At 38.2% G+C, this 25932-nt stretch overlaps 1 protein-coding gene across 8 annotated transcripts in view; it reads left to right on the top strand.

The window, feature by feature from the left end:
* The window catches only part of MTUS2 (microtubule associated scaffold protein 2), a 589535-nt gene that overhangs the window by 318810 nt on the left and 244793 nt on the right, over positions 1-25932 (top strand). The gene's annotated exons all lie outside the window — the stretch shown is intronic.

Below are 25932 nucleotides of genomic sequence, written 5' to 3'. Positions count from 1 at the left end.
GAGCCCTTGACTGTGACTTGTGCTTATTATGGACATTGATGACATTTTAGACTTTAGCTGAGAACTGCATATGTGGACGCTTCGAAAATCACGTTGTTCCGCAGCCCCTCAATAAATAATATGAGATGATGCTCTGTTCTTATCAAAAGCTTTGGCTTTGACAGTCCAACAGCCAGTGTTCTTTTGTGAATTCTCTCCCTCAGCACTCTTTGAAGAAATGTAATTGCTCTTCCCTTTTCATCTTACATTTGAAGAGATTAAATAACCTATCAATACATAGACAGTGCCAGAGCAAGGGTCAGAATTCACAATTCAGAAATCTCTGCCTGTGCCTTTGCTTACTTAATTTTACCCGCGTTTATGCATTAATTTCCAGAACAAACATGGAAGCCCTCATTTTCAGGCAGGGGAATGGGCTAGGCATTCAAATGTGACAGGACTGACAGCCAAAATATTTTATTTTCAGGCTTGTGAACAAATTACCCCTTCTTCATTCCTCCCTAAATCTTCATTACAGTTATTCCTGGATCACTACATTACAGTTCAAAGCAGGAGGAAGAATTCAAGCTGGGAAATCCTGATTCTTCAATTGAAGCTTTGCCTTGGGGGAGAATGCTAATGCTTTGCATACACCATCACATTTGGCTCCTCTCACTTGATTAATCCATGTGTGTATGTGAAAAGAATATGTAGTATCGTCAGTATCATTTTTAGGTCATGTGCATGTCAATCCTGCCCTGATACTAGCAGCTCGATCATATGTATGGAGTACTCACCAATGAGGTCACTTTCCTGTTAGGCTTGTGACCTGTGGGCCCAAAGCTTTTGACAGGACAGCTGCCTCAGTTCTGATTTCTGTGCCCTGGGCTCGTTGGGGGAAAAACAGCAAATGAAATCCAAAGTAGACCTCACTAATGCTCCTGAAACCACATAGACAGTGAAGACAAGGAAATAGATCGCTTGAGGGATCCCTGGGTGGTGCAGTGGTTTAGTGCCTGCCTTTGGCCCAGGGCGCGATCCTGGAGACCCGGGATCGAATCCCACATCGGGCTCTTGGTGCATGGAGCCTGCTTCTCCCTCTGCCTATGTCTCTGCCTCTCTCTCTCTGTGACTATCATAAATAAATAAAAATTTTTAAAAAATGTTAAAAAAAATAGATCGCTTGACATTTTAAAAAAGTGAGCTTTGATAGTAAAGTGGAGTGTTAGCCCCAGGATGGCTGTGCTCCATAGGTCCTCTAGTAAAAGGTCCTGCTGTTTCACAGGGGGAAAAAAAGTGAAGCATGTGGAAAGGTTATCTCTAGGTAACAGTTTCTTAGCATTTAAAAAGTACAATAAAAGTAGTTGTGTTGGGCAGCCCGGGTGGCTCAGCGGTGTAGCTCCGCCTTCAGCCCAGGGCCTGATCCTGGAGACCCAGGATCGAGTCCCATGTCAAGCTCCCTGCATGGAGCCTGCTTCTCCCTCTGCCTGTGTCTCTGCCTCTCTCTTTCTCTGTGTGCCTCTCATGAATAAATAAATACAATCTTTAAAAAAATAAAAACAAATAAAAAATAAATAGTTGTGTAGAAATGAAATGGTCCTGAGTATGTGATTCATCCTTTTATATTGGATATTAACTAGAAGAGGCAGTACCTCACAGCAGTGAGCTTCTAGCAGAAAGATAAGATAGGCTTTTAATTTGTACATATGTCAGAAGTGTTAATATAATATGTACATTGTATACAGGGGATTTTGCTGGGGCTGGGGTAAATGATAGACATAGAAAGAAAGATAAATCGATAGATAATTATATACATGTGTATATTTTATACATGTGAATATGATTGCATGTTCCACTCAGTTTAGAAATATTCCTCATTTTATCTACTTCTTTGCTGTAATATATTTAATTTTCTGTTGTTCTACTATATTTTAGTAAGCAAGTGAGGACATTTCCATTCACTTCTCATGTGCTGCCCTTAAGGGTCACTGTCATCCATTACAAGTACTATCAGCCAAATCTATAGAAAGTAAAGGTGATGCTAAGGAAGGTGCAGACATGCCCAGAACAAAGACTGAGCATTTTGTATATGCCTTTCATATTGCCTCACCTTTAATTTGTAGCTAATTGCTCCAAGCCAGTCAATTCTGAGTGCTTTCCTCTTAAGAGACCTCTGGATCCTACATTGCAAAGAAACATGTCGATATATTAGAAAAAGTTCAAAAAAGAACCACAGCAGTGATTAGTGAGAGCATGGAGAAATATAGATTGCCTGTAGAAATGAGAACTTTGAAATAGAGACAGACAACCTTGGAAAGAAAGATGCTCAAGTAAGAGGAGACCAACTAATTTAGAAGTGGAGGAAAACATACCAGAATGTAATTAATCTGAGAAGAGAAAAATGTAGGGTAATGAGAGTTTCCAAAAGGCAAGGGAGCTTGCACGATGCCCTTATTACTATTATCACTGTCACTCTATTTATTAACTTTGGCCCCATGAGACTGACATCCTCTTGCAAAATTAACCACTTACCATTAGAGCTGAATTTCTAGTCAAATTTCACCCTGTGCTCTTAGTAATCATTCCAGAAAGAAACTCTGGGGCTGAATTTTTTTAATCAAGTGACAGGATGTATGTAGAAATGCCTTGTCTGTAAAACTGAGGACAAATATTAGTAATTTTAAGTTCATTTCTAACAGAGTTCACCTATCTGGTTTCCTTACTGCCCATCACCCCAAGCTTTTCAGAATAGGGCTGGGGATTTGGTCTCAGGTCCTGGTGTGACTAATGAGGCTCTCTGCTCACATGACAGCTAACAGGCAGCTTGGAGAAATGCTAAGGACACATTTTACCTCTAGCCCTGGATGATGATGGATGTTCTTCTTCTCATTAAGCGTGTGTCTCTTGTTGTTGCAGCAAAGTAGTTCTTTGAAACAGCTTTCCTCTTCTTCATCTGTAAACTGTAGATCATTGTACAATTTGGAAACATGGGATTTTCATTTTGCTGGAAGGCTTGGTGAGTGGGGATGGGGGAAGTTCTAGTCAATTAGATTTTCTAGTTAATGTAGAGCTAATAAGAATCTTTTTTTTTTTGTTTTTTGTTCAGGTTTTAGTCAAAAGACTTTCTGTAGTGTTTCATTGTACTCTGTCCTAAAAATATAGAACATTGAGTACAATTAAATCCTGATTTAGTGAATAAGAATCTTGCAGGACCTGAGGGTACTCATTCTCAACACCAGTAGACTTTGTGTGCTGTTGGCACAGAAGGCACGGGGAATTAGGCTGAAAGAGGATCTGTATGAGAACTTCCTCTTTTGAGTGAGCATTGATAGACTTATGTGGTGAGAGGGGCAGATATGGAGTTTTTCCGAATCATGAAGATAACATGGACCTAATAGTGGTGAAGGTGAGATCTACAGGTAGAGGAAGTGAATTGAGGAAAATATAGGGCATATGGGTTAAATCAGTTAGGATTAGGTATGTCTGCATGTGACACAAAATCCATAATAATTAGGGCTTAAACAAGATAGAATTAATTCTTCTCTAATGTAAAAGGAATCTAGAGAAATCGGGAAGGCTTGACTGGCTTGGCATTAGTGGTCTCAGGTCCTGGTCCTCAAGTCCTATTATATTTTTCTGCCAACTTTAGTTCAGTGCTTCTGCCTCATGGTCCAGGATGGCTGTCTGAACTCTAATCATGGCAGCATTCCAGTGAGTAGGATGGAAGAGAAGTCAGACATGCTCAAGTCCCTTTCTTTTCACAGAAGTTTCCAAAAGATGCACAGTATGGTTCCACTTAACATTGCATGGGTTGCATGGATCAGAATTTAACTACTTACTTGGTCCTACCTAACTGCAAAGGAGGCTGAGAAATGTCCTCTTTCTTCTAGGTGGCCATGTGCCACACTAAAATTCTAAAATTATGGGTTATGTTACTAAGTGGAAGACGAAAATGCTAAGAGCCAGCAGTCTCGGCAATGAGGCTTAGAGACAAAGGGATGATTTAAGGGTCATGGTACAACACATATTAGTAGGAATCTATGTCTGGAATCTCATGACTACTTTGCTACTGACTCCCTGTGACATTGACAGGTCATTTCACTTTACTGAACCTCAGTCCTATCATTTTTCAAGTATAGTTGCAGAATTCAATGATCTCTGAGGTCACTAAATGCCTCAAACATGCTGTCTTCTATCTTCCTGAAAGTGGTTTGTCAAAACAAGAGAGAACTGATTTGTGATTTTAGTTATTTAGGGTCTAGTACACTGAGGACTCACCATTGTCCATGTCGATGTACTTTGGCCTGTGAAGAGAAAAAGTTACCCAGTAAATTGAAGCATTTAATAAACTGAATAAAATGGTGTAATGAATTAAAGGATTAGTCAGACCTGATATTTCATGGGGAATTAAATGTTGGCAATGTCCAGTTCAATGTCTTCTTCAATTTAGGTTTCTTGGCTCTGACTGCAATTAGCATTATAATTTATTATAATAAGATTCAACTGCACACTCAAGCTTGAAATCGTTTGAGGAGATAAAATTACAAAAAGGGCCCTAGGCCAGTGGGATTGTTTATCTCAACAAAAATTGGAGCATCTACCAAATACCAGTCACTGTATTAGGGACAAGGAGACATTCTCAGGCTACTGTGGGGGTTGCAGACCAACATACAAAGTCACATTAAGATGTAATCCATGCAGTAGATCTCTTCTACAATGAAAAGGAAAATTAAACTCAAACAAATGAGTTCAGATCAGGACAGGCTATGTTTGGAACGCATGTGGGCCATCTAAATGAAAATAGGCAGCAGGCAAGTGGATAGGCAGAGAACTAGGTCAAGTTCAGTAAATGTGTAGACATAGAAACCATCACTGTATAAGTGGTAGAAATGTCAGAGCCCCAGAAAGAGGTCCTATACTGGGGAATCGGGATGATAGCAACATTCAGGGTAGAGAAGAATTAGAGTTGAGGAGGGTTGCCAGGGAGGAGGGAATTCAGGAGATGAATGCTTCACAGACGTCAGGGTTAAGCAATCTGTGTGTGTCTGCACACGTGCACACTATTGTTTTTTTTTTAACACTATTGTTTTTGACCACTGTCAACACTGTCAAGAGTCTAGCATAATATCTGAGTCATAGCAGCCCTTACTGAGAATATGTTGAATAAATGAATGAATATGTGATAAATGAATGGATATAAATGTGAGTAAGGAATAAATGGTATCCCTTGGATTTAGAAATTGCAAGGTGCTGATATTTGGAGGGGACAGAAGCCATATGGGGGTAGGTGAGAAGTGGCTGGGTATAGGAGTGGAAATAGCATAATCATACTATTCTGGGATGAGAAAAGAAGGCAGGAGATTTGAGGAAGCATGAGAATCCCATGAGGCAGTTTAGGTGATGCAGGTAGATGCAGGACTGGTGGTGGGGGAACACCCCAGGCAGCCACACTGCATTCAGAAGGGCCCCCTGCTTGGTTCAGTGTTCTGCTTTCACCATCCTGAAAGTTTTAATAACATTTAATAAGGGGGCTTGCAAATTACATCATAGTCACAGAGCGTAGGAATCATTAAATGACATTCTCGCATTCGTCCTATCCAGTCTATATCTAGTATGTGCCAGGTGCCCTTCTAGGCAGTTAATTGTTTTCCTGGGACTTACTTGTTTTGATTGCAAAATGATTGCATCTGTTCATTTTTTATTATAATTTTTTTCAGTAGCTTACTTTGTTGATATTTGGTATAATATATTAAAGTCATTATCTCTGTATCCTCAATCTCTTCTTCCTGGAATGAGATATTCTACTGTAAGGATTTATCAGTTTACAAATAGAAAATGAGGAAGAATGCAGATACTTGGCCATTTCATGCCCCGGGTTATGTAAGTAACTAAGCCTAAAGGGCTTGTTGGCTTCAATTCCCCAGCTACTTGCTTCAGTTTTAGAGTTTATTTTGTTGTTGTTGTTGTTGTTGCTGTTGTTGTTTTTTTATAATAAATTTATTTTTTATTGGTGTTCAATTTGCCAACATACAGAATAACACCCAGTGCTCATCCCGTCAAGTGCTCCCCTCAGTGCCCGTCACCCAGTCACCCCCACCCCCCGCCCACCTCCCCTTCCACCACCCCTAGTTCGTTTATTTTGTTGTCTCTTTAGGCCTCTATGTTAATGGTCTTAAGGAAACAAACTAAACTTCAGAAATATATATGACTCTAAATATTTGAGTTTGGGTTCTGCCTCACAATATAATATATATATAAGCTTATAAAGCTCCAGTTTTTGGTCTATCACCTAACTATATTTTTCATATGTGAGTGGAAAGGCAGCTTAGTTGTCTGAGATATTGGGGCCTTAGGTACTGTGTTTAACATCTTCCATTTCTTTAGGAAAAAAATATATAGCTCAGGGTGAATGATTAGGATGGAAATAGCATATCGATTCTTTCCCAAGGAAGGTCAAGATGATAAATTATTCAAAACCTTATGAGAAAATTATGAGTGCGTTGGTACTGCATTCAAAGAGATTATATTGCTCTTCTGACTTTTATTTTGTGCCTCACATAAACTTATGTCTTAAAAAGAGCACACTTTATGTCCTGAAATTAACATTGTGAAAACATATATCTTTTGTATGTATTACCTTCTGATATCCTCTTAGACCTAAACTTAGATTTTAATTGAGATATTTTTAATCTCGGCTTCCTATGTGAATATTTAGATGATAGTTCCTTGTTTTCTTCAGGGAGTACAGATTTCTCTTTTCCTTTTCCTCTGAGACATATTGTAACTTGACATCGTACTGGCAAAGGTGGTTTGATTTCATTTGATTTCATATTAACTTGAAACAACACTCCTACGAGTTAATAGTTATTTCGTGCTCATTCCCCCTTAAATCGGGTTTTCTTTATTTTATGGGAAAGTGTGATTCATTGATCCCAGATGTTTCTGTGCTACCTGGACATGCAACGATATGTCTATCCCATTTATTTTGTATAATGTGACATATTGCATGTTTGGGTGCACTTTTAATGTATGCTGTTTACCTCTGAGATGATCAAGAAACCAATTTTTTGATGACAAAAGAAGGAGGGTCCCATGGCAGTTGGCACATTTCTATCTACTGTTTTACCCTTGAGAAATCCTTCACACTGTTTAAGCCTCGACATTTAAAAAAGCCAGTGAACCATCAGAACCAGAACAGTAGCTTGCATGCTCTATTCATTAGTGTTTGTCATGGTTGTCCATATTGAATTATGGAATTTGGGAGTACTTTATTCCATAGAAACAGGGTTGGATTTGAAGTGTAAAAATGCGTGATCCATGAATCAAAGATTAGCCAAACTTCATTCTGTTTTTTGTTCTAAGATTACCTTGTATTTCCCTAATAAATATATTGCCCTCCATTGATTAGGGATTTTGTTGCCTAATTTGGCTTGTAGCAAATTATAGTTTCCTCCTAATACCCAGTGGTCATGTGGACGAGAATTTCCCTGTGCCTAGAATTGCAGAACTTGGGTGGAATAAATTTAAGGGCTTGTTCCTTTGTCTCAGTGGGGCAAATGGTGATTATTTATGGTAGGTGTTTCATGAAAATTAAATTCCCTAAGATTTATGTTTTATAAGGATTAACTATTTGCAGAGTAGATGTAAAATGCCAAACTGGGACTGACTAGCATCTTTCCAGCCTTTAAATTAGAGCAGCCCACTATTCCTTTTGCTGACAATCATTCAGCCTTTTTATGCCTCCATTATATTTTCAGCCAATAACATGTTCATAAATCAAATGGATAGCTTGAATCCCAGTGGAATATGTAAGTCTTCTGCATATCCAGGACCTGAGAATCATATAGATTCTTAACATATCCTTGTTTAATTCTGTTTTTAGAAAATTTACCTTCTTGCATTGCAAGCTGAAAATAATTTAAAACAGAAAAGTTAACACTGACGTCCAATATTATTTGTACATTACAAGCATGGAGCTTAATTTTTGTCTTTGAATAATGAAAGACATATTATAAGGTTATGCAGCTTATTTTGCAATGTAAAGATTAATGGGCAGTAAAACATAAATATTTATGGATAATTATAAAGGAAAGAGGTTTGATTCCTCTCTTCCCCAGGGAGGTGGATTTGCTGTCCCTCCCTTCATGATTATAGTCATTTCTATTTGAAACTTGCAGAGGTAGTAACAGAAGAGAAAATGGCAATACTCCATTGCAATAGCCATTAGACAATGTATGTTCTCCACTTGATATGTATGCTGGGGGAAAAAAACTGCTTTAGGATGGTGACAAAGAAAACAGCCTGTGTAGGTATCTGTCACTGCTTTGTGCAGACATCGATGACTTTGGGAGGCATTGTGGCATGAGAGGGTTACAATATTTCCAGTGTTTTGTGAGATTGCTGGATGTATTGAACTCACTAATGATTGCCTTTGAGCAAGACAATAGGGTGTTGCTAACAGAGATAGACCTTTGGCTTTACATGCACGTGACCAACAAATGTCTTCTAGAAGTACAAAGCTCGATTATGCAGGCTCTCAGTAATATGCTTTATGTATTTTTTTTTTCCTTGAAACTTACAACAGAGACTTGGTTGCATCCTGTGGTGGCTAATGAGCATTTATTTAAATATCACACATATTTTCAATTTATAACTTAGTAAATATAAAAGTCTAACTGTAACAGAGACAGATTAGCCTTTTCACCCAAAGGTAGGTGTATTTGTATGTTCTCTTCATATATTTAATGGATTTGAAATTTACAGTCCCAACTTAGTCATAAAGAGGGTTATATTTTTCTTCATTTCTTTATAGCTGAACTCAACTCAGTCATGAGCCACCACTTCTGCTGATAACAGAGAATATGATTTTGCTGCTTCAGGTAGCTCTTTTTGCAGGGTTGAAAATGTTGTCTTTTGGATAATATTCAATTCATTCAGTCCCCTCCCTTTTTTTTCTGCAATGCAGATTTAAAAGTCTCTAACTATACTGCTTTTTCCTCAAAAAGGTTTTCCTCCAGCTGTCCCCTACCCCATTGGTACTTGGTTACAGAGAGCAGCTTATGTGGCATCATGCTAGAGGGCAAACATGTCTGGTTCAAACAGTGAGTAGTCTCATCCTGCTTGGTGTTTCATATCAGCATTTATCATCACAGCATCCCCCACTGTGGCCTCCATTGTCTATTCTCTTAGTGCAGGTGGCACATAGTACTGCTCCCTGGGCTTGACCAGCTGTCTGTGTTGGTTGGGCCATCTCCATATCATGGCTTTCATTAGCACCACTGTTGCCCTGAGACCCTTCTTTCCCGTGCCCTCCATCATGGCTGTTAGCGGGCATGGTGGCTTTTTACTCTCAACTGTCTTCTGTTTACCTTAGAGAGAGACTGTGGAAAGAGTTTCAGATCTCTTCATGCCCCAATACATGGGCATTTGGCTGTGCATCATCTCAACCCCATGATTTGCCCAGATGCCATCCTTACTGTCCTTATAACCACCACATTGGGGAAGGGGTAAGGTTTGAGAGGAAAATCAGAAGTTCACTTTTAAACATCTTACATTTGGGATGCTTAATAGGGTGGAGCAGGCAATTGAATACACAAGTCTAGAGTTTAGAGGAGAGGTCTGGGCTGTAGATAAGAGTTCGGAAGTCATTAGCCTTTAAGTCATCTTTCCAGACAGGAGAGTGGATAGAATCTCAAGGAGTCTAAGTATAGATAGAAAAGGGAAGAGACAAAATGGACTCATTTAAAGAAGGAAAAAAACTGAGAAGAGGCTACTGTAAATAATAGTCATAATTTGAAAAAAATCCTCATAGGCTATGGGGCTGGGTGGGATGTTAAATTTTTTCATGAAAGTTAAAGGAAATAGATCTAAAAAGGCCGCCATTTCTCCTTATCCAACCTTCACTGACTGATCTCAGAACTCTTTCCCATGGGGCCTGGAATCTTATTCTACTCTATACAATGCTTTCAACAGATTGAAATTGGCACTTATAATGAAACTTATTTGCCAACTCTGAAATAGATTTTAGAGTGGGAAGAACAGCAACTGGTTTAAATTAAAAAGTAAACCTATTTCCTTCCTGGAGATTTCCCATCCTAAAACACTTAAAAATACTCAACCATGACCCACAGACTGAAATGGGTCCTTGTTAGTCTGAGACCGCATCAGTAGAGCTCTGTTCACAAGACTGCCTGCGGCATCATAGAGAACCCCTAAGGTGTGCTCAGAAGACCCTTGGATACATATATGGAGGAATCTAGATACAAGGTGACTTTCAAACATTATCTCCCAGAATCTTTTAAGTCCTCTTATACACTGCTTTCTTTCCATTCTTTCTGAAAATAAAAAAGATCCAAAGCCTTGAATATGATGGCAGTGAATCCTCTAGGATCCAGGAGTCTTGGCAACACATAAAAGGTATGAGTCTTAGGGCTATATTCTTATCTGGAGAATCCAGATGCTGGCCTGTGATCCTTCATGACAACTCATTCTAATCACCAGTTTGCTTTATATTTATTGCTTTATTATTTATAGAACTTTACAATGAACTATTGGACATTTGGTTTATGGGTCAAACCACATTGAATGCTGAGCAACATAAATCCTATACAATTTTTAATTGTTTAATTTGGCTAAAACATTTATATCCATGAAATTCAAACTTTGTTAAATTTTGTTGCCTTGCCAACTTTGTTTAGTGACCCCTACCCAGATGATCATATTCCTTATATTCCAAATTAAAATTCCAAATTAAAAAATTAAAAACTCCTGAATGCTTAAGAGATCCTCTAAGAATTACAAAACTAGAGTTAAGAATTATTGTGTAGGGCACTTGGGTGGCTCAATCGGTTAAGTGTCTGCCTTCGGCTCAGGTCATGATCCCAGGGTGCTGAGATCAAGCCCTGCATTGGGCTCCCTGCTCTATGGGGAGTCTGCTTCTCCCTCTGCCCATCACTTCACTTGTGTTCTCTCACTCACACTCTCAAATAAATAAATAAAAATCTTTAAAAAAAATTATTGTATAAAAGCAAGGTTTCTGAAGCTCAGACCAATCAATATATTCCTGTGGGGTGTTTTCCTGAGTATTATAGGATGGTTAGCAGCATCCCTGGACTGCACCCTCTAGGTGCCAGTATTACCCTCAGGCCAGATGTGACAATAGAAAATTTCTCCAGATACTACCCTACAAGGCAAAAGCATTTCTGGCTGAGAACCACTGGTTTAATGGAACAAAAGGACTTCTTATCCCTATAGGAGATATATTTAAGACATTCTAATTTATATGTATAGAATTTAAGTCTCTCAAATGCTTTATCTTCTTTCCTGCTATGTGGGAAGTACCATGGACTGGGGAGCTTAATTGACCAAATCATATTTGACATGATAATATAGGAAACTCTGGTGGCCTCTAAGGACTACGTGGCAGGGGGTTGTATTCATGGAGTAAGATTTAATGAGGTTAGGTTAATCAGGCAGGAGCACCAGAATTTAAATAAATTGGGTATCAGTCACAGGAGTGGACTCTGAGGTGGATGTGATACACCCAGAGATATGTGAACTCTCCCAAGTAGACACATCCACCGTAGCTTCCTACATCACTGTTTATTTACAAAACCGTGCTGTTGATGGAGAATCTTTACTCACACATTCTGAAATTTCTGTAGTGTACTATATTTGCCTTCATTGGTTTAATACAACATAATCCAAAGCTCAAAATAGAAAATAGCACACGGGTATTGATGAACCCCAAAAGAAAGACTCAAGAAGTTAGAAAGAACGAATAAGCCTCTTATTACTATCCAAAAATTATTCCTACATTAACCACATGCAAGGAATTGATGAACACAGGCTAGTGTGGTATGATGCAAAGTAGCTGTATGGGACTGAAAGGAAATGAGAAAACTAAAATTTATGAAGGGAGTTAAGATTCTAACAGATCAATTACTGAACTACATTTTGTCAAAAAAAAATGTCATTTGGGGCAGTGACATTGGAAAGTTTTAGCAGCAGCTATGGTAATAACAATGGAGAAATTCCTCCTTAGAGTAGAGAGGGAAAGCATCCATCTGGATGACTGAGGAGGGGTTTTGAGTCAGGTATTCTGAAATTCCTATCCCAACTCTCAGCAAACTAAATATTGCACAATGACGCTATACATTCTTGACGCCTGGGATTTTTCTAGGGAGAAAAAAAGCACAGGAGGTAAATATCTTTCTTTTTTTTTTTTTTTTTTTTTTTTTTTTTTTTTTGGTAAATATCTTTCTTAATCAATTAAAAACACCCTGAAAAATTGGTGATTTTAAAGTTATTTGGAAAATCTGAAAATACTTTTGATTTGCTCTCTGATTCCACTGTGTACGATGTTGCTTAAAATTTGTGCCTATGATTTTTAACCAGATCATTTAGGTTTCCAGATTTTCCAGTTTATATCACTTAGTATATAAAAAACAGCCAGGTTCTTTCTTTTAAAAATATTGGTAAGATTTTTTTCCCCTCAGACTGAGGAGAAATTTTATGGATGGGCTAAAAATAACTCTTTAAAAACTAGTAACAGTTGCTGTGTTCATAGGCATCAATACCACGTAGACGTTTGAGGTGAACAAACTTTATCCAGAAATCAGAACATAAAATGCATTAAGGACAAGAAAGCTTTTTCAGTCCTAAGTTTGGTTGATTAAGTATTTTGTCTTTGGTTGGTTTCCAGATGAAGATGCTCTTTAAAAAGGAAAAGTGATCTTTAAAAAGCAAAAGTGATTTGTAATAACTTTGAATATTTCTCTGTAAAACCTTCTTCTATGAGGTTGAATAATTTATGCATCTTTAATATTGGAGAGAGAAGTTATTCCTCAAAGGCTGGCTTTTCATAACCACTTTGCCATGGCTGATTGATCTTTCCACTCAAAATGATTTGTCTCCAGGAAGCGCACACTCAGTTGGCCCCTGAACCCTGGGACCTCCAAGCACATAAGAAGTAGGCCACAGAACACATATATACAATATTGGTTTTAATTGCCAAACACAAGTATTATAAAGAAACAAACATCCATAAAACAAAGAAAGAAAAGTGGGATATAGGGCAAAGATAGAAGCAGTGTTTCACTAAAAGGGAATTAAGTTGCAGATGTACAATAGCAAATTTTAAGTTGTTAAGGTCACTCATTTTGGAAACTGAGTCCTTGTACTTTTTCCTGAGACTTTCCTGGACTTTCATGGGCATCCATTGATATGTTTATATCTTTAGACAAATCTGTAGCATTTGACCCAAGCTTCTTCAGGCTTCCAAGTTTCTCACCCCATTAATTGGTTCCAGGTCATAGGGCACTGGCCAGCCTATGGGCTAGCTTTCCTTGAGTACTGCAGCCGCTGCTGGTCCAGTCCATTATGAACAGGGAGGCAGGGTTGGTCACATGATATCAGATTTGGCTACTGCTGGTAGGACAGTGCCTGGTGAGAGGGATGTCTCAGGGTAGGCCTTCTGACCTCATTAGTACATTCACGCTCTGTCTTCTCATGACAGTATAATTTCCCATGAATCATGTTCTCCCCTATTACATAGATGTTCATAACTAGACTTAGGAACCTGATTGAAAAGTGATTTTTATGTATGTTCACTTGATTTTAAGTCTACTCATTTGAATATCTCTTCAAAAAACCCTTACCTCACCTGTGACTGCATTCTCTCCTCTCTTTTAGGGGCCATACCTGGAAGGTGTTAAAATCATCCAGAAATAAAACTATAGGGCAATTCTATCCCTTTTCACTGTTTCAAAAACTTTGGAGACCTAGTGTCAGAGTTTGAGGCATGGATGCCATGACAACCACAGCCTCATTGTCCTGACAAGCCCAAGTAGTTACAGTGCTATATTAGCACTTTGGTCCTCCCTACTATCTGTGTACCCCTATCAGCCACAGGTGGCAGAGAGTGCCCCAATGATGGGTCCATCATCTCCATGAGCAACAAGTATAATTTTCTTAAGGAATCCACTAACGTGACAACATGGCTGGATGATGTGATGGTCAGGGAGGCCAGCTGCTGCATGTGCCATATGACATTTGAGTTCCTAGGGACCCCTGAGTCTGCTCATTGTCAATAAACCCCCAGCCTGGGTGTGTACAGACCAGAATTGCAGGAAGGTGGGGTTTTAATGTAAATGCTCCATAGCTCTTCTAGGCAAAGTGTTGCTATTTTTAATCCCCAAACAAATGACTTTGGGGCAAGAAGTCCTTAGTATGCTTGCTTTGGGCATTAGAATTTAGTGGTTTTAAGGATGTTTAATATGTATTATTAATGCCTTTTCATAGACATTTGCTTTCATCTCTTTTGAGCAAATCCACGAGAGTCAAATTGCTAAATAGGTGTGTATTTGGTTTTAATGTTTTGTTTTTTTTTTAATTTTTTATTTATTTACTTATGATAGTCACAGAGAGAGAGAGAGAGGCACAGAGACACAGGCAGAGGGAGAAGCAGGCTCCATGCATCAGGAGCCTGATATGGGATTCGATCCCGGGTCTCCAGGATCGCGCCCTGGGCCAAAGGCAGGCGCCAAACCGCTGCGCCATCATCTTATACTCACAGTTACAATGTATGAGAGTTCTAGTAGCTCTAGATCCTGGCCAGCATTTGTTGTTTTCAGTCTTTTTAGTGCTGGCCATTTTGGTGAGTTTATATTATTATGTTGTGGCTTTCATTTGCATTTCCATGGTGGCTAATGTTGAGCCTTTTTCTTGTATTTTGACTTTTCATATATCTTCTTTGTGAAATATCTGTTCAGAACACTTTTCCATTGTTATTTGGTTTTGCTTGTCTTTATTACTGAATTGTAAGAGTTATTTATATATTCTAGATAGAAATTCTTCATCAGATAAATGTTTTACAGATATTTTCTCCTGAGCTGTGGTTTGCCTCTTCACTTTCTGCCCAGTGTCTTTTGATGACAGAATTTTAAAATTTTGAGTGAAATATGTTTTTTTCTTTTATGATTGTTTTGTGTGTGTGTGTGTGTGTGTATCAAGTTGAAGAAATCTGTGCTATTTCCAGTCGCAAAGGTATTCTCTAATGTCTTCTTTTATAAAATTTAGACTTTAAACTTTTCAGTTACTTTTGTCTATGTTAAATATCAAGGGTTAAAAAAAAAGAAATAAAAATAAATATCAAAGGCTAAGGTTTATTTTTTTAAAAGAAATATCCAGTTGACTGATTTAGCATTATATTTGGAAATGCTTTCTTTTTCCCATTGAATTGCTTTGGTAATTTGTGAAAAATTGGGCAATGGGCAATGTCAGCAAAAAGAATGTAGGAGAGATCACTGAAAATATTCCTCTTCATTAAAGTAATAAGAACACTGGCAAAAATGATCCCAGTCAACATTTTAGGAATTCTGTAAATTGACCAAAGTCTTACAACAATCTTGGGAGTATTTACTCAAGAAAAACAGCCAAATCTTAGTAAGAATAGTGAGTTTTATGCCATTTTTTACTTGCCCTGTTTCCATCTCCTCCTCCCCAGCTGTGGCAGACTTGAAATTGATGGTATGTAGTCTTGGTAAAACCCAGTAGCCTGGTAGCCATTGTGGGGAGCAAAACAAGATCGCAAGTCCCTAAAAGCCACATTGTCAGGGAATTGTCATTATTTAACCCTTCGGGTAGTTCTCTGGAAGACCCCACTCATATAGCTATGTTAATTGGACCAGCTCAGAGCTTGTCAGTGCAGCTTTTTCCCTCTTGGAGACCTTCATTGAAAGCAGTCAAAGAGAATCATTAAACATGTGATTCTTTGAGGCAGGGAATAACAATTGGGCAAACAGTGCACTAACCAAATTCTTAAAAAGGAAAAGTTGGGAAAGGCCATATCCATAAGGGTCTCTGAAACTCTGATATGTTTCTGGGAATCTCAAAGGCTATGCTCATACATAGGTCTGTGCATTTTACCAGGTAGTGTGCATGTTTGGGAGGACCAAGGAGGCCCTAAGTGCTCACTTCTAGCTGTGCTTGAGGCATTGAACAAGCAGGAAATAGAGGCTTAGATGGAGCTGTGTAAATTGCCTGACCAAGTAATGAAGGTATGCACCAATAGCACATGGAGGCCACTCAGCAAAGACTGGGAGACTTATTTCCAGGCATTTAAGGCAATCCCTGTTCAGTCATTCGGTGTCTGCTAAGTGGATAGATCAGAGACTTTAGTGGCTACACATGACAATGAATACAGACTTTACAGCGTTTGTTCAGAAAAGTCACTAAACAAACAACAAAAATAAGCTTTGGGGAAAGAGGAAAGTCTGATTTCCAAAATTGCCAAATTACATCACTTAAGATGTTCCATTTTCAACAAAAAATGATATGCACAAAGAATAAAGAAAGTATGGCCAATCACCAAGTGAGGAGATTGCATGGGAGAGGAGGCAATCAATAGAAACTATCCTCAGGGAGGCACTTGGGTGGCTCAGGTTGTGATCCCGGGGTCCTGGGATTGAGTCCTGCATCAGGCTCCCTGTAGGGAACCTGCTTCTCCCTCTGCCTATGTCTCTGCCTCTCTCTCTCTCTCTCTCTCTCTCTGTCTCTCCTGAATAAATAAATAAAATCTTAAAAGAAAAAAGAAACTATCCCTGAGGAAGCTCACACATTGGATGCAATAGACAAAAATTTAAAGCAGATGTTTTAAATATGTATAAAGAGTAAAAAGAAATCATATACAAATAAATAAAGTATGAGAAAAAATGCCTTGATCAAAATATAAAGTATTAAGAGATAGCAATTATTTCTTAAAAATTAAATAGAAATTCAGGCAGCCCCGGTGGCGCAGCGGTTTGGCGCCACCTGCAGCCTGGGGTGTGATCCTGGAGACCCGGGATCGAGTCCCACATCGTGTTCCCTGCATGGAGCCTGCTTCTCCCTCTGCCTGTGTCTCTGCCTCTCTCTCTGTGTCTATGAATAAATAAATAAAATCTTTAAAAAAATTAAATAGAAATTCTAGAGCTGAAAAGTACAGTAATTAAAATGAAAAAAAGTCACTCAAGGGGCTCAATGGCAGATTTGAGCAAATAGAATCACTAACTTGAAGATAGATCAATTGAGATTATGCAGTTGGAGGAACACAAAATAAAAAGAATGAAAAAACGTGAAGAGTCTCAGAGACCTGTAGAATTTTATTAAGCACAACAACATGTACATAATAGAAGCCCATAAAGAGAGGAAGAAAAAGGACAGAAAGAATGCTTAATAAAATAATGGCTAGGGACTCTGGGTGACTAAGCAGTTGAGCATCTGCCTCTGGCCCAGGGTGTGATCCCAGGGTCTGGGATTGAGTCCCATGTTGGGCTCCCTGCATGGAGCCTGCTTCTCCCTCTGCCTGTGTCTCTGCCTCTCTCTCTCTCTCTCTCTCTCTCTCTCTCTCTCATAAATAAATAAAATCTTAAAAAATAATAAAATAAAATAATGGCTAATAACTTCCCAAATTTGATTAAAAGCATTAATCTACACATCAGAGAAACTCAACAAACTCCAAATACTATAAGCTCAGAGAATTATCCTGGGAACATCATGAATAAACTGTCAAAACCCAAAGAGAAAGCACCTGGGTGACCCAGTCAGTTGAGAGTCTGACTCCTGGTTTTGACTCAAGTATGATCTCAGGGTGGTGAGATCAAGCCCCATGTCAGGCTCCAAGCTCAGTGATTCAGTTATAAAGAAGAAATTAAATGTTCCCCCATTGACAAAAAATGAATTTGTCACTCTTATACCTTCCCTATATTACTAAAAAAGAGTCCTTTAGTGAAAGAAAATGGAATTAATATGGTAAACTAGAAAATACCTATGTAACACAAAAGAAAATAGTCAATAACGGAGAGAGGAATAAAAAGGACATAATTTTATAGAAAACAAATAGCAACAGCAAACATAAATTCTGCCTTATCAATAATCATGTTAAATGTAAATTAAAAGGCAGAGAAATAACGGTGGATTCATACTCCAACTATATGCCATCTACAAAAGACGCACTTTAGATTTAATTTGGGGACAAATATATGAAAATAAAAGGATGGGAAAAGATATACTATACAAACAGTATCTAAAAGAGAACTGGAGAAGCTGTGGTCTGTATACACAATGGAATATTACTCAGCCGTCAGAAAGGATGAACACCCACCATTTGCTTGGACGTGGATGGAACTGGAGGGTATTATGCTGAGTGAAGTAAGTCAATCAGAGAAGAACAATCATCATATGGTTTCACTCATATGGAGAATATAAGAAATAGTGAAAGATATTATAAGGGAAAGGAGGGGAACTCAGTGGGAAAAATTAGAGAGAGAGACAAACCATGAGAGACTACTAACTCTGGGAAATGAACAAAGGGTTACAGAAGGGGAGATGGGTGGGGGGTTGGGGTAACTGAGTGATGGGCACTGAGGGGGGCACTTGATGGGATGAGCACTGGATGTTACATGTTGGCAAATCAAACTTCAATAAAAAAGTAAAAATTAAAAAAATTTAAAAATAAAAGAGAACTGGATGGGATGCCTGGGTGGTTGAACATCTGCCTTCAGCTTAGGGCGTGATCCTGGGATCCAGGATTGAGTCCTGCATCAGGCGCCCTGCAGGGAGCCTGCTTCTCCCTCTGTGTCTCTGTCTCTGTGTCTCTCATGAATAAATAAATAAATGTTTAAAAATAATAATAAAAAAATAAAATAGGACTGGAGTGTCTATACTAATATAAGAGAAAATAGAGTATAGGATAAAAATTTTTAGTAGAAAGAAAGAAGAATAAAATTATAAAAAGGTCAATCTATTGAGAATACATAGCAATTATAAAGATATGCGCACCAAATTATGTAAGCCCTGAAATACATGAAACCAAATTGACAGAATTGAAGAGATAAATAGTGAATTTAAGAATAAGAGTTGAAATATCAGAAAGGAAGACAGAACGTAAAGACTGCTAACTCTGGGAAACGAACTAGGGGTGGTAGAAGGGGAGGAGGGCGGGGGGGTGGGAGTGAATGGGTGACGGGCACTGGGGGTTATTCTGTATGTTGGTAAATTGAACACCAATAAAAAATAAATTAAAAAAAAAGAATAAGAGTTGAAAACTTCAATACTCCACGTACAGTAATGATGGAGCACCTAGAGAACAGATCAACATGGAAATGGAAAACTTTTATCAACACTGTACATCAAGTAGACCTAATAGACTTCTGCAAGACACTCTCCTAAGCAATAGAGAACACATATTTTTCTCAAGTGCATATTGAACATTCTTCAGGGTAGACCATGTGTTTGGCTATAAAACAAATCTCAATGAATTTAAGATTATATTTTTAATTATAAAATTAAACTTACTTCATAAATTAATTTAGCCTCAATTAAAAATTTGAAATTGTGCAAAGCATGTTATTCGATCACAATAGAATAAAGTTAGGAATAAAGAACTGAATAATTTAAGGCATTAAAAAAAAAACCCTGAATAACCAATGAGTTAAAAAAGAATCACAAGGGAAAATTAGAAAATACTTTAAGATGAATAGAAATAAAACACACCAAGATTTATGGTATATAGCCAAAGCAGTGCTTAGAGGGAAATTTGTAACTATGGATTCATATATTAAAATATGAGAAAAATCTCAAATGTATAGCCTTCTATGCTTAGAAGTTAGAAAAAGAAGAATAGACAAAAACACAAAGCAAGCATAAGGAGGGAAATAATTATTTCTCAATTACAAAGTAAATGAAACAAAACAGAAAAAGCAATAGAGATAATCCATGAAACCAAAAGTGGATTCTTAGGGAAAAAATCAACAAAATTGACAAACAGGAAAAAAAGAGTCAGGTTATTAAAATCAGTTATGGAAGAGGGGAGGAACATTACTACCAACTTCAGAGAAATAAAAAGGATTATAAGGGCATAGTATAACCAGTTATATACTAAGAATTAGATAATGTAGGTAAAATGGACAAATTCTTAGAAAGAAAACTGCTTTGAGCACTAATGAGATGTTTATAAAACTATTATTATAGGCACTGGCCCATGCTTATTGCTTAATGAATGTTAGCTAGTATTATACTCGGGCTTATTCCTGACCATGCTCATGTCACAACTTCAGAAACACATTTCCATGAAGGTACTTTGGTTCCCATTGCAGATTGCTTTACCTGTTACCAAAATTAATTTAATTAGTTTAATTCCTGAACCTGGTTGTACAAAGATTAAAAATCTATGTTGACATTCTTTTGCCCTAAAATCTTCAATGACAGGTGCACTAATAATCAGAAGAAACAAGAATTTATGCCTCCTTTTACCCCATTTCAAGATTGCACTAGACTTCTTCACCTTGATGGCATAATTCCCCTTTGGGTTAGAACAAACTGGAACAGAAATGGTCCCCATTTCTATATGCCCTATTCTGAATCCATTGACATTCCTCCAAGGTTTTAGTAGGCATTTTTCTTCTCGAAGCTCTCCCCATCTGCCACATCTGTTTCTCTTTTTTTTCCCCTTATCATTTTATTCCTTTAGTAACCATTGAGTCACAGAATGAATACTCTTACTGCTATCCCTCAACAAAGGTTTTAAAAACCTCAATATGCATATAGAGATTCATTTCCATATTGGTTCATTTCTGTCTTCTAGTTTTGATTACTTTCCTTTTCATAGTAGTTTCATTGGACTTGAAAGAGTTAATATAATTCTTGTATGTGTTCAGTTTCACTGCATTGGAAATAGCACTGGATTTGGAACAAAGCAAACAGAGTTGATAGCTGTAATTTCATCCTCACTATTATGTGGCTGTTGACAAGTTCCTTAGCCATCTGAGATTCTGTATTGTCAACTAGAAATTGGCAATTTCACCTGTTTCAAAGCTGTTAGAATTAGATATGATTAAACAAAATAATTTTATGAAAGTGCTTAATCCATATTCTCATACAGAGTTTCAAGACGTGTTTATTTTCCTCCTTTCCTTGAGCAAGTCATTAATGCTTCGCCAATAACAATAGATTACAAACTGCACAGGGTTTGAAAAGACAAAATATTAGAAATAATGATGCACCCTGCCAAGGTAAGATATGATTGTTCCCTTTTTTGTTGTTAAAATGTCTTATTTGTTGATACTTTGTGTAATATTGTTTTGTTCAGAGAGATTTAGATATTCATTGTAGGTAGGTGTCAGTAATAATGCAATTCTTTGTTCCACTGGGCACAGGGCAGGTGGTATAAAATCATATAAAGAAAGGGATTTCAGAGTGCCTGTCCTCCAGACATTGTAATGCTTCTATTTAAACCTCCCTTTCAACATTTGACTAGAACTAGAAGCCTTGAGTATAGTATGGGAAGTTGGAATTAAGTGCTTTGTCTTTAAAAGTAATATCCTCAACTAAACAAAGCATTGAAAGGTAAAAAAGCTGATTTTGCCACTCTGAGAAAGTGAGAGAACTTTTCATTCACTCAGTGTGATTTTTAAAAAATCTTTTGCAGCAAGGATGAAAAAGAATAATGTAGTCAAGCAAACAATAATTTGTTAAGATGTAAACTGGTAAGTTTCACAGATCTTTGTTTTAAAGGGAAAACACTTTCCAGTTGGCTGCTAGATGTTAAAAGATAAATATTCTTACTTGCAAATAGCAGTAATGGACATTTTAAAATGGTGTATGTTTTGGGACACCTGAGTGGTTCAGTGGTTGAGCATCTACCTTTGGCTCAGGTTGTTATCCTGGAGTCTTGGGATCGAGTCCTGCTTTGGGCTCCTCATAAAATAAATAAAATAAAATAAATAAAATAAAATAAAATAAAATAAAATAAAATAAAATAAAATAAAATAAAATAAAATAAAATAAAATATTGTGTGTGTTTTGAATACTGTCCATGTAGGGACGGTATAATTATACGAGCTCCTGGGAACATAGGAGGCTTATGCACTGTGTGTCCCTTATCCCATTTCCTTAATTATTCCAAATGCATCACTCATTCAGAAATGATGTGACTGGGGACAAGTGGAGCGCCAGTGCCTAAAGTTTCTTAAATATCCAGAGGTAGGACTAAATGAGCCAAAATTGCCACCACTACACTGTATTACGGCTTTACAGTCTTAGCATCAAAAAGATATTTCAGGAGAAAATTTTCAGTGTACTCAGGAGTGTAATGGAATCAAGACAGAGGATTTCTGAGACAGCCCTTCCCAGTAGAAATAAGTGTGCCACATAGATAATTTTTAATTTTCTGGCAGTCATGTTGAAAAAGTAAAAAGGAGCAGATGAAGTTAATTTGATAATACATTTTACTTAAGTCAGTAGATCTAAAATATTATCATTGTGACATGTAAGCAATATAAAATTATTAATATGACATTCTTTTTTCCATACTGCATATTTTATAATTATATATAATTATATATATAATATATATAATATTATAATAATTTTATTATTACATTCTTTTTTCCATACTGCATATTTTCCCTTCATAGCACATCTCAATTTGGAGTAGCCACATTTCAAGTACTGAACGTTTGCTTATTACACATGTAATTCTGATATTTCAGATATAGTTTATATTCTAATCATATACATAGTACATTGGTTCATTTTTAAAGATTTTATTTATTTATTCATGAGAGACACAGAGAAAGGGACAGAGACATAGGCAAAGGGAGAAGCAGACTCCTGCAGGGAACCCGATTTGGGACTCGATTCCAGGACCTGATCACGACCTGAGCCAAAGGCAGATGCTCAACCAGTGAGTCACCCAGGTGCCCCCATAGTACATTGGTTCTGTCGATTGTACAATATCTTAAAATTATGTATTTCCCAATAAAAGGAAACTTCTCCTGATAGCAAAATTTCAACAAGTCTTTCATCTCATTTCTGTGCATCTGTTAGTCATGCCGAGAGGCTTTATATCCAGATTGGCAGTTTGTTGATGTTACCGTCCTGTCTTTTGTGTCTTCTTATTCATGCCACACTTGGTGAGTATTTTCTATTCTGACTGACTCTATATAGTATGACTCCAGCCCAACTACTTATTCAACCAGAATGTCTCACTGCCCCCCTACCATCCCCCCAACCACCAGTACACACCTCTGATAGAGGTTATGGCACTTTCCTCATTGGCCCATAGACATTCTGTGCTGACTTCTCTGGCTTCATTCATGATTTTCTGTTGGCCTGAACCTCTCTTTTATGTTCCTGAAGTGCATCTGTCTTGTTTTAACAAAACAACAAGAAAATTACTTCAGGGCAGAGATCACATCTTGCATTTCTCCATGGAAACTTTTTAGAATCTTGGCTTACGACTTGGCTTCCCATCACCTGGAGAACTTTAAACAATTTTGAGATTACTGATTTTTCACCTCCCAGAGGGCAGTTGGGATTCAAGAATCTCAATTTTTATCAAGCAATTCAGGTGCTTCTCCTGTGTCTTCTCTAGGACTTGATTCAATGTCAAGGCATCAAGGAGAAGTGGAATAAACATGAATAGGTAATATATTTTTCCGATATGGGAACTGTGGCTTTATTCAGAGGAATGAAGTGATGAAGTACCAAAAGAATCAGAAATTACCAATAAGTCCCTAGGTTCAATGACTTAGCCATTCAGTGTAAATTATACTAGTCAGGAAGATCTATGTCTTGTAGTTCATTTGGCCTGTTAGGCATGCTCTACGAATGAGCCACAAATGGCCTTAGTATATTGGCTGCCAAACTCTTTATTTCTTCACAGCAGGCTGAGGCTTGTTAGCTCAAAGCTCACCAGCACCAAACTTAAATTTTTACACATCTCATTGTTTTGAACATAACCCAGATATGCAGATTTTTAGCCATTTAGAGCCTGCCTGCTTTGCATACCCTGCAAAACTGTACCCAACATTGACAAGCCACAGATAGCTGTGGGCTAGGAGGACCCCAGGCTGCTGTTGCCCTGCCGAGCTCTCTGACCCTGAGGCTCCTTCTGGCCACTGAGCACCATCACACAAGGGCCCTCTCCCATCCCTCTCTTCCCAGGGAGTTCCCTTGCCTTCTCTCCCTTCTAAGTAGCAACCTGCATGGTAGCCTCTGGCCTCTGGCCTCTGACATTCTGCTGTGAGAGGCCTCTCCTGCATGCAAGGCTGTCAGGGCATCATCCAGGAATGCATGTGCATGCTACACCCACCTTGCGGTCCCATCTTTCTCCTTGCCTAGCCCTGAAATCCCTCAAATTTCCTACAAAGGCACCATAGGGGTCAATAGACCATGCGCAGATTCTGGAAGTCAGAAAACATTAGAATGAGAAGCACCAGTGGCCATATAAGATGCAGATCAGCTCTGATCCTGGGGAAGCATCTCTGCATCCAGCAGGCTGAAACTCAGGATCTCACTAGGAATTGGGTAGTCACTTCACAAGGTTCCCCAGGAGCTCCTATAAGAGCCTGGGCAGCTGAGCTACATCTATAAATTACATGTTTGTCTCCTCTCTAGAAGGTGTGGCACATAAGGCAATGAGAAAGAATGTTTAGGACTTTCACAAACATTAGGTTCCAGAATTCATTGTTGGGAACTTTTAGAAATGTCTCAAGAGGAGAGAAAACCAAAAGTAAATATTTTGTTACGGAGATCTTTTTTCCCCAGGAAAGAGATAATTATGATTTTTAATATTTATGCCACTCCTTGGAGATACATAGTCCCGTGTGTCAAACTGTCATAACAGCTCTTCATGTTCTCATCATAATATGAAGGCTATAAAGCTATAAAGCTATCTTTGTTCTAGTTAAGCCATTAAAGCTGGTAATATCCACCTTGCATGAAAATAATTTTCTCTAGGCCAGGCAAGGGAGTAGTTAAAAAGGAATTCACTGAAGAAAAAGATATTTTGCCTCTAATTATTTAACCTGGCAAACTACTTCACTAATCTTTTGTTCTTTCATGTAGCTCAACAACTTGTCTTTCTGTTTGTTTTACTCTGTTTTACATAAACCATAATTTATTGCCCTTTGAATTAGGTTAGGAAGCTCCAATTCACAGCTGAGCTGAACCCTAGGCAGTCAGGAGAAAGTTTTTTCAGTGAGAAGCCCTCAGAAACTCCACCTATTTGCTCTGCTCTGATATGCTATAGTCATAAGAAAAATAACATAGTGATACCTGACATTTACATGGCACTTATACTACCAAGTGCTTTTCACATATTAACTCAATCCCTCTGCCACTCATAGGTTTCATACTATTTTAACCCCATTAATCAGATGGAAAAACTGAGGTAAAGAAAGCTTAAGTGACCTGTTAGATTTATCAGGCTAGCAAGTAGTGGAGCTGGGATTCAAACCTAGGTCACCGGCTCCAGATCCATGGTCCACATGCTCTGCTGCCTTTGCTGGGCCCCATGACAAATAGTTGATAGGGGAACTTGCCTGTCTTGGCATTGGTTTGGCCTCCCTATGACCATGGCAGTGACTCCCAGGAGAGCCCAGGGACCTGTGGGTGGTAGGCATGTGTGAGCACAGGGAGGTGCACTACTTAGGTTCTCATGCAGAGTTCAGTGCTTCCTGGGGAGAGATGGATTTGCTTGGTGTGGGGTTTTTTCCTCCCCTAATTACAACACTGGCATTCTTAGGCCAGAGATTTTCACGTATATAACTTAATATATTGTCATCCCAGGATGACGGTGTTGTGGTAGTCTGACAGCAAATTGCTGCTTTCCAGCCATTCCTGGACTGTGAAACCTTGACTACTGGCTGGCTTGGGGACATTTACTGTGACCTGCATCATCACCATTGTGGACTTTGGTCTTTCCACATTTTTCCCTTTTAACACAGACAACCAAATTCAAGTGATTTACCCTGAGAAAATACCATGCTGTTGTCTTGCTAACATAGGTGTGCTCACTCAGGAAGAGCTGTCAGGAATCCTGTGCCAAAGCAGGCAGCACCACTGTACAGCTGCCACATAGCTGCATGTTGGTAAGCCCAGAAGGTTGTGGGCATAGGTGTTCTCGAACAT

This window comes from Canis lupus, chromosome 25, assembly GCF_011100685.1.
Source record: "Canis lupus familiaris isolate Mischka breed German Shepherd chromosome 25, alternate assembly UU_Cfam_GSD_1.0, whole genome shotgun sequence".
Taxonomy (NCBI): Eukaryota; Metazoa; Chordata; class Mammalia; order Carnivora; family Canidae; genus Canis; species Canis lupus.
Note: the sequence above shows the minus strand (reverse complement) of the source record. Positions and strands in the feature narration are given on the sequence as shown.